The following is a 10,611-nucleotide window of genomic DNA, read 5'->3' on the forward strand; positions in this document are numbered from 1 at the left end:
CAAGGTGGTTGGGTTCGACCTCAAGTACACCCGCGCTCGTGCCCGGTATCGTCCCAAGGTCGCCGTCGCCTAGATGTGCGTGCGCCACCACGTCCTCATCTACCACTACTGCCTGGCCACAAGACCTTGCGAGCGTATTGCCAGGTTTGTCAACAGCCCCCACTACATGTTCGCTACGGTGGACATCACCAATGATGTAGAGGCGCTCGAGAATTCGGGCATCGCCTGCCAGAATCTTGTCGACATCCAGGGCTAATACAAGATCTGGGGCAGCAAGGAGCATGAGAAGGACTCACTAGTTCACCTCGCCAAGGCCATCATCAACCCCTACTATAGATACATGAAGGATTCCTGCAACAAGGACAAGCGTGCCTGGCACCCGGCCTGGATGGAGAAACTCGACAAAGCTCATGTCATGTACACGGCCAAGGAGGCATACACGAGCTACGACATGTATAGGTGGATCGTTGACATGAGGAAGTGCCTCCTTCCCCAAAACGGCTAGGGATCCAGCCGGAAGCAGAGCAATGGCAAGCGTCGTCGCAACAATAAATAGATGATTAGATCCCCGTTTCTCCTAGTTTAGTATGGATGTAATTGCTTACTTTAGTGTGTGGAAATGTTATGTGTGTAGTCACTTGTGTAATTGTATGCTTAATTTGGTTTTGCAATGCAGCCTTTTTAAGTATATATGTTGATGCTCTGTAGACAGAGCAAATCACATCACACACGGACTAAATTATGGAACCCGTCGGTGATGATTTCATCAATCACTGACAATTGTATACCAGCAATCGTTTGCTGAACACACATGGCTTGTTAACAGGAATTGTTTGTGTTGTTATCGGTCTTCCCACACGTTTCCAATTACAGACCTGTTTGCCTCGTATCACAGATAGCTTGTTAAGTTGAACCGTTAATGTCCTCTTGGTTCATCCGAGTGAACCGTATGCCATATATCGAACACACCTTGATCTGGCTGACCATTTCTTTTGTGTTGCCTAATCACAAACAGTTCATCTGAGTGAACCGTATGCTGTATATCGCACACACCTTCATCTGGCTGCCCGTTTCTTTTGTTCCTCCTCATCGCAAACAGTTAATTGAACTAAACCATATGCCCTACATCGCACACGCAACTAAAATCTGAACCGTGTTTGATGCATCCGTCATCACAAATGTTTTGCATCTTTTTTGATGGTTTTTACACCACCGTTTGCGATTATTGCACTGCACACAGTTTCGTCGAAGGGTCACTGATTGTAGTGTCGCATTAGCAGCATCCTGCAGTAGTGTTAGTATCGTTCCGAAGGTGGGTGTCAGCCGTGATGACTTGTATGTCACGCAACTCCTCGCGTGCAAGGACAAAAATAGGAAGGTGAAATGCCTCTCCTAGCGCTGTGATGCTCAATAAATCCCTCACCAAAACATCTTCGTCTCGAGTGAAGGAGAATGCTCATAGGTGTGATTCAGCCAGGATCAAATCCGTCCATTGATCTTTCCACATTAATACATTAGATCCATACCTCACCATAACTTTGGTGATACCACGGTAGATTGGCACTAGTTTGAGAACGTCACGCCACCAAAAATAACCGCATGGGTCCGATGCATGTGGTATCTTGTTATTGTAATAGGTGTTCCAGATCAGCTCTACCCATGGTAAATCCATTTTGTTGTAAAATTTGTGGAGACATTTAAATAATAAAGCATCACTTTGTACTCGGAGGTTGATGATCCCAAGGCCTCCACAAGCTTTTGGCTAGCAAACTCTGTCCCAAGAAGCAAGGGAGTGGCATGCTAATTCCCCTAGCTTGGATTTTTTGTCCATAAGCATCCTCTGCATACTTTGTCGAGCAATTCAAGGATCTTAGGTGGAAATTTTAACATGCAGAGAGCAAATATCATTAAAGATGTGATCACTGAATTTAAGAGGGAAAGCTTTGCTCCGTAGGACATCAAGGTAAGGGTAGACGCGAGTCTTGTTTCCACAGAGCAAACTGTTCCACAGAGCAAACTGGGGGCATAAGATCATGTACCGATGGTTTTGCTGTGCCGAGGGGTAGCCCGAGGTAAGTAAAGGGCATTTTACCAATATTGCATCCAAAGATCTGAGCCATGTTTGCACTGAGTTGGCTGTCGCAATTAATTGGAATCAAAGTTGATTTATGAAAATTATTTTGAGGCCAATTGAGATTGTATAATCAGTTAAGATCTCCTTGACTGTTGTTGCTTGTGTGGGGCATGCTGGCATAATAATGATAGTGTTGTCCGCATATTGGATGACCGGGTAATCTGTCTGGTCCGGTCGAGGAAATGGGAGTTGAATGTGTCCTTGTTTGTATGCTTCATTTAATGCAGCTTGAAGGAGATAGGGGATAGGGGATCACCTTGGCGCACCCCACACGCACAGAAGAACTATCAGCCTGACACTCCATTGAGGAGGACTGAAGATTTTGCATATGAGAAAATGCTTTGCATCCATCCAAGCCATTTATCATTAAAACCCATGTTCCTCATCATTTCAATCATTGCTGCATGTTCAATAATGTCGAAAGCTTTAGCAAAGTCTAGCTTGAGGAGAATGGAGGCTTGGCATTGAAAAATGTATTCGAATGCCCATGTGAGGCAATATTGTATGGATCTCCGATGTATGAAACCATATTGGTTGTGATGTATGATTTTTAGAATTAGTTTGTGGAGTTGATTGGCAAGTAGTTTAGTGATCACTTTCAGACAACCATTCAGTAATGTAATTGGTCTATAATCATTCACACCTGCTGGCGAATTGATCTTGGGGATAAGAGTGATGAAACCATCATTTATGCTTTCAAGATTTAGGCCCCCTTCAAAGAATTGTGAGCAAAGAGCATAGAAGTCTTCTTTGATAATATGCCAATAGGATTTCAGAAATGTTCCAGTGAATCCATCAGGACGTGGGGCTCGGTCTGCGGGCATTTCTTTTATTACTTGGTCGATTTCAGCATGTGAGAAGGGAACTGTGAGTTGGTCCAGGTCTTCAATTCTCTTGATGATGTTGGGTAGATCAAACTTCATTTCATATGGCTTTGATGTTCCAAGTCTTGACTTAGAAGCGTTAAAAATGATTGCCTCTTTAGCGGCACGGTCCTGTACTGTGGAGTTGCTATATCTCTCTAAAGCCATGGCCTGGAAGAATTTTCGTTGCTCATCCCCAAATTTGATCCATCGTAAAGTGCAACGTTTCTTCCAATATTGCCTTTGATAGGATAGGAGTATTAAAAGGTGTTTCTTGAGAATTCTCCTAAAATTAAATTCAGGGATAGTGAGATCTCTTTTATTCTCCAGGGCATCCAAGTTAGCTAGTGCCAGATTTGAGTTTTCAATTGCCACTGAAAGTTTGGAGATGTGTTTGCTCCATCTCTTTAAGGCTCCTCTCGGATTCTTTAATTTCATACAAAGAGTTTTAGCCGGGTTGGTAGTATTAATCTGTTTGGACAATTCCTAAGTTAGAGTTTCCATAAACCCTGGGTGCTCAACCTAGTAGGATTCAAATCTGAAAATTTTACTGCGGGGTATAGATGTTCCAATTGTTACACAACAACGTATACGATCTGAAACAAGTTTGCCCATGGGCTTAACCATTGTATTTGGAAAAGAGTTTGTCCAATTAGTGGATGTGAAGAACCAATCCAATTGTTCTAAAAGAGGTTGTGTCTGCATGTTGCTCCAGGTATAGGCCCTGCCTTTAATAGGCAATTCAATCAGGGATTGTATTATGATGAAATCATTGAAAGTATTCATATCGTTAAAATTTCCACCAGGTTTAATTCTGTTGTCAGGGCTTCGGATATAGTTAAAGTCCCCTAATAAAAGTCAGTCCTCATCGTCTGGGATGTTTAAGTTTAAGAGCCAATTGGTATAGATTACCCTATTGTCCCCCTGGCAAGGACCATAAACATTGACTAGTTGGTACACCCACGATGCGGCTATATCTCTCACGTGTCGAGCCACGACTTAGAGGCATAACCGCATTGTAGGTTTTGTCGCAAGAAGGGTCATCTTCACACAATCCCATGTAATGAACAAGAATGGGATAAAGAGTTGGCTTACAATTGCCACTTCACACAATACATAAATAAATTCATACATCATTCAAGATACACACATAGACCGACTACGGTCAAAACCAGATAAAAAGAAGATAACCCCAAATGCTAGGTCCCCGATCGTCCCAACTGGGCTCCACTACTGATCATCAGGAAAACGAAACATAGTAACGACCAAGCTCTTCATCGAGCTCCCACTTGAGCTCGATTGCGTCTTGTGCACTGGTATCATCGGCACCTGCAACTGTTTGGAAGTACCTGGTGAGTCACGAGGACTCAGCAATCCCATTACCATGGGTATCAAGACTAGCAAAGCTTAATGGGTAGGAAAGGGGTAAAGTGGTGAGGTTGCAGCAGCGACTAAGCAAATATGGTGGCTAACTTACGCAAATAAGAGCGAGAAGAGAAGCAACGGAACGATCGTCAACTAGTAATGATCAAGAAGTGATCCTGAACTCCTACTTACGTCAAACATAACCCAAAAACCGTGTTCACTTCCCGGACTCCGCCGAAAAGAGACCATCACGGCTACACACGCGGTAGATGTATTTTAATCAAGTCAAGTGTCAAGTTCTCTACAACCGGACATTAACAAATTCCCATTTGCCACATAACCGCGTGCACGGCTCTCGAAAGTTTATACCCTGCAGGGGTGTCCCAACATAGCCCATCACAAGCTCTCACGGTCAACGAAGGATATTCCTTCTCCCAGGAAGACCCGATCAGACTCAGAATCCCGGTTACAAGACATTTCGACAATGGTAAAACAAGACCAGCAAGACCGCCCGGATGTGCCGACAAATCCCGATAGGAGCTGCACATATCTCGTTCTCAGGGCACACCGGATGAGCCAGACGTCGGGTTGGCATAGACCCTGGTTGCCCAGGGGGCGCCGGACATCGCTCGGTTTGGAACAACACTCAGAGGAGCACTGGCCCGGGGGGGCTAAAATAAAGATGACCCTTGGGCTCCGGAAACCCAAGGGAAAAAGGCTTAGGTTGTTAGGCAAATGTAAAACCAATGTTGGGCCTTGCTGGAAGAATCTTATTCAAGGGGAACTGTCAAGGGGGTCCCATAAATCACCCAACCGCGTAAGGAATGCAAAATCAAGGAACATAACACAGGTATGACGGAAACTAGGGCGGCAAGAGTGGAACAAAACACCAGGCATAAGGCCGAGCCTTCCACAAAAACTTGACAAGATGGGAAAATACTTGACGAGAGCAACAACACAATGCCTCCGGAACAAAAGAACGAATGGAATGAAAAGAACGGAGAAGACAATAACATCTTCTACCTCAAATGAATTTGATATAGCATCCTTAAAAAGAAGGATAGAACGGAGTTATTGAAGAATCAACAACGAAAAGAACAAGCTTGTTGAGGGATTATGGAAAAACTTCTCAAAACATGAGTAGAAATCCTGCCACAAACGGAAACAATTGCTTGCTTTAGATCGACGAGAAGATGAAAAACTTCTTCCGCCGAGAGGATAGAAGAAAACTTGGGTCATAGATAAGCACCACAATAGCAACATTCCTTAGGGAAGGCTTTGGGTGCAATCTATACCAAGATAACATCCAACGAAGAAATTGATTGGTTGAAACGAAGTCCTGAACGAATTGAAAATGATGGATTTAAGATATCTCATTCCTGACAAGTTATGAATCATGAAACACGAAGGGAAATTGTCAAGAATGACATAACACCACCTCAAAAGATAAGGTAGAAAGAATTGCACTTTGGAATGCAAGATGAAGAATAGTTGAACGCCTCAAAACAAAACATGTGTTGAGCACCATGTTTATTTTTGAGTATAGCTTGGCGGATCATAACTTCGAGAGAAAACTTGAAGAACAATTGAAGAATGAAAAGAATCCTTGACGAATCACCATGTAGAGCCTCCATGAAGAACTCCGGATAGAAAAGGATAACGGAAAGCAATTGAAAGTTGAAAGGAACAAGATGAAGCCATGCAATGATTTAGATGGAGCATCATGATGATATAACCGAGAAAACTTGGAACTCTGGAAAAGGAAAAGATGAAACACTAGAACCGAGAATTACTTCATCATGAACAATCTCCGAAAGAAAAGAATTGAATCACCTCGAGGAAATAAGAATAAGATTTATTGTATGCTTATCCTTCATCAAATTAAATTGATGACTAACAATGGATTTGGCATACTACTTATTCCCGTAGAAAGGATTAAGAGAGATATAGCGCAAACTTCAGAAGGTATTGATGGAACCACCGGTGGGATTTGGAAACAACGAATGAATTAATATGATAATGAAGGAAGTGAAATCTTGAACGAACCACCGTAAGAATTGAAAATGAAAGTAGCAAAGGCACAATTCACCGGGAAGAATTAGAAAATGAATGAAGATACTTGACAGAATTTAGATACACCAGAACGAATAAATCACGAACTGATTAGAGAATACTTGAATGATGCACCGCTAGGATTTGGAGAAGAGGGCTGAAAGCTGGAATGAATAATTCTGAGATGATGGCCTCTGGAGAATCAAACTGAAAAGACTTCTGAATTGCTCCGGATGGGTAAGAAAAGAATTCTCGCAATCGAAAACAATTATGGGAGGATGGCATCAAGCTTGAACCATGAATCTTTGGAAGAATGGGTAAGGATTTGGAGGAAAAACTCTTCTTCGGTCTTGAAAATCCGAGAATGGCAACAAGAAACCACCACCATGAATTGTTGAGATACTCCGGGATGAAAATTAGAAAAGATTGAACGAACGATGAAAATGATTTGAAAGATCTTGGAGAAAGACATTTGACTGATGATAATTCATTCTTACGTCAAACTTTTAAATAAATTTGAGAATAACACCGGAGAAGTTAGAAGAGTCAGGTAAGATCCTGGGAAAAGACCTGTGTGTTAGGGCCCACTCAAAAGAAACACCGTTGAACAATTGCTTGAAAGATATTGCACCGGTTGAATTACATGGCTTGAATGGATTAGGAATGAAAACACGAATCTCCTGAGATATCTTCCGTATTCAAGAACAAATGGATGGCGAAAAATGGATGATTGAGAGGTGCACCGACATGAGCAAACATTTGAAACGAGGAAAGGATATGATCGACAAAGCTTGAATTGAATCCACCGAGAAAGATAAGAGAACAAAGAATGATAAATTTGGAGCTTCCTTTAGGATCTTCATGAGAATCACCGGATAAGAACATTGAAGCAAAATAATGAAGAGACTTCACAACAATAAAATGGATGCTTGATTAAGATATATGAGTCCTTGAATAAAAGGGTGGGAGGGCGGGAAAAACAAAGGCAACTTGGGATGGATGAAACAGACACCGTTGAGGAAACTGAGAGGTGATCTTGCGAATGTTGAAATGATCGGATCCACTTGAAGAGAAGCACGCCGGCTGGAAAAGAGTTGACACGACAACCTCAGTGATCAAGAAGGATTAGTACTCCAATAGAAATATGAGAACACCGCTTACGAAAAGGTATGGAATCAACACTTGACACCGAAGCAACTCGAATACCACAAATAAAACAAAACAAAGGATTTGGCTTGCAGAATAAGCCGGAAACAAACATATGATAGAGATTTCGCCCAAAGTGTTCGTGATGAGGCCCCACGGGCACGACGTACAGTGGACGTCACGAATGACAAACAAGACGTCCCCGAATCGGCATAGCCAAGGATTCTTTAAGACGTCTCATGACCACTGCAAATTGACCATGAAAAGCGAACCACTAGACGTTGGACCCCAATCTCAAATCATACATCCGTCAAAAAGACATCCTAGGAGCTACTTGAATTCCCACCTATAAAACACCCGAACCTTTCTGGTTATGCAATTTGGTGTTGGGGATACAGGGGACGCAATATATCTCACCCAAACTAACAATCCCTAGATCCAGCTGTATCCATCCATCAACACATAACCAAGAAAACTCCGGAAATCGTGTACCTCAACCTTCGAAAAGCATCCGTTATATGAGCTATGGCAATACTCCCGAACTCCCGCCCCAGTACTGGGTGGCGTCGAGGTGATCTCACCAACAACTGCATAAAAGAGATTTTTGATGTCGGCGAAACGTAGGTATTCAAGAACTGCAACGATAAAATTGTGACGACAACACCTCAGAGCTCAACTCCCCGGGACACTGCCACAACCCCTAAATGTCAGGAGGCACCAAGAACAATGGTCTCGTCACATGTCTATCGGAACGATCCCAAGATACCCGCGTGATCCTAATTTTTTTAAGTGAAATTGAGGTGAGGAAAGTCAAAACATCTACGTCGGGAGACCTCACCAGAGCGATGAAGGGATTGAGGAGTAAAAAGAATCCTACTCTCCGATATATATAATCCTAAGACTCAGAACATTTTTATTCTAGACTCAACAATGTCAGTGATTCGATCAAGCAGGGGGCTCCTAAGTCGGGGATGGCTCTGATACCAACTTGTTACACCCACGATGTGGCTATATCTCTCACGTGTCGAGCCACGACTTAGAGGCATAACCGCATTGTAGGTTTTGTCGCAAGAAGGGTTATCTTCACACAATCCCATGTAATGAACAAGAATGGGATAAAGAGTTGGCTTACAATCGCCACTTCACACAATACAAAAATAAATTCATACATCATTCAAGATACACACAGAGACCGACTACGGTCAAAACCAGAAAAAAGAAGATAACCCCAAATGCTAGGTCCCCGATCGTCCCAACTGGGCTCCACTACTGATCATCAGGAAAACGAAACATAGTAACAACCAAGCTCTTCATCGAGCTCCCACTTGAGCTCGGTTGCGTCATGTGCACTGGTATCATCGGCACCTGCAACTGTTTGGAAGTACCTGGTGAGTCACGAGGACTCAGCAATCCCATTACCATGGGTATCAAGACTAGCAAAGCTTAATGGGTAGGAAAGGGGTAAAGTGGTGAGGTTGCAGCAGCGACTAAGCAAATATGGTGGCTAACTTACGCAAATAAGAGCGAGAAGAGAAGCAACGGAACGATCGTCAACTAGTAATGATCAAGAAGTGATCCTGAACTCCTACTTACGTCAAACATAACCCAAAAACCGTGTTCACTTCCCGGACTCCGCCGAAAAGAGACCATCACGGCTACACACGCGGTAGATATATTTTAATTAAGTCAAGTGTCAAGTTCTCTACAATCGGACATTAACAAATTCCCATCTGCCACATAACCGCGTGCACGGCTCTCGAAAGTTTATACCCTGCAGGGGTGTCCCAACTTAGCCCATCACAAGCTCTCACGGTCAACGAAGGATATTCCTTCTCCCAGGAAGACCCGATCAGACTCGGAATCCCGGTTACAAGACATTTCGACAATGGTAAAACAAGACCAGCAAGACCGCCCGGATGTGCCGACAAATCCCGATAGGAGCTGCACATATCTCGTTCTCAGGGCACACCGGATGAGCCAGACGTCGGGTTGGCATAGACCCTGGTTGCCCAGGGGGCGCCGGACATCGCTCGGTTTGGACCAGCACTCAGAGGAGCACTGGCCCGGGGGGGGCTAAAATAAAGATGACCCTTGGGCTCCAGAAACCCAAGGGAAAAAGGCTTAGGTTGTTAGGCAAATGTAAAACCAATGTTGGGCCTTGCTGGAAGAATCTTATTCAAGGGGAACTGTCAAGGGGGTCCCATAAATCACCCAACCGCGTAAGGAATGCAAAATCAAGGAACATAACACAGGTATGACGGAAACTAGGGCGGCAAGAGTGGAACAAAACACCAGGCATAAGGCCGAGCCTTCCACCCTTTACCAAGTATATAGATGCGTTAATTAAAATAAGATATATTGTGTTATCCCAACAATATCCATGTCCCAACATGGAACAAACTTCATCTTCACCTGCAACTAGCAATGCTATAAGAGGGGCTGAGCAAAAGCGGTAACATAGCCAAACAACAGTTTGCTAGGAAGGGTGAAAAGGTTAGAGGCTGACATGGCAATTTGGGAGGCTTTATAAACAAGTGGTAGGTAGCGCAAGCATAGTGATAGAACGAACAACTAGCAAAGTAAAGATAGAAGTGATATCGAGGGTAATGGTCATCTTGCCTGAGATCCCGCTAGGAACAAGAACGAGTCCATGAAGAAGACAAACGGACGTAGACGAACGAATCCTCACAACCGCAACGTAAGAGGAACTATCAAGGAGAAGCGCAACCGGAAAGAAGCAAACATCATGGTAAACAACCATCATATCAACACGACATGGTGCACAATCACGTATGATGCATGTCCGGTTTAAATAGGCATGGCATAGCATGGCAAAGTGCACAAACAATACTACAAATTAAGTGGAGCTCAATAAGCAACGAGTTGCATATTGACGAAACACCACATCAAATATTTAGTTCTCTCTCGTTTATGTACCCAACAATATTAAATGTTGATTAACATGGCAAGAGGTGAAGCATATGAAAACTACCTATCTAGGCAAGTTTAAATGAGGCCGGAACAACAAACAACAATTCCGGTAAATCCCCA

Source organism: Aegilops tauschii, chromosome 4 (assembly GCF_002575655.3).
Source record: "Aegilops tauschii subsp. strangulata cultivar AL8/78 chromosome 4, Aet v6.0, whole genome shotgun sequence".
Lineage (NCBI taxonomy): Eukaryota > Viridiplantae > Streptophyta > Magnoliopsida > Poales > Poaceae > Aegilops > Aegilops tauschii.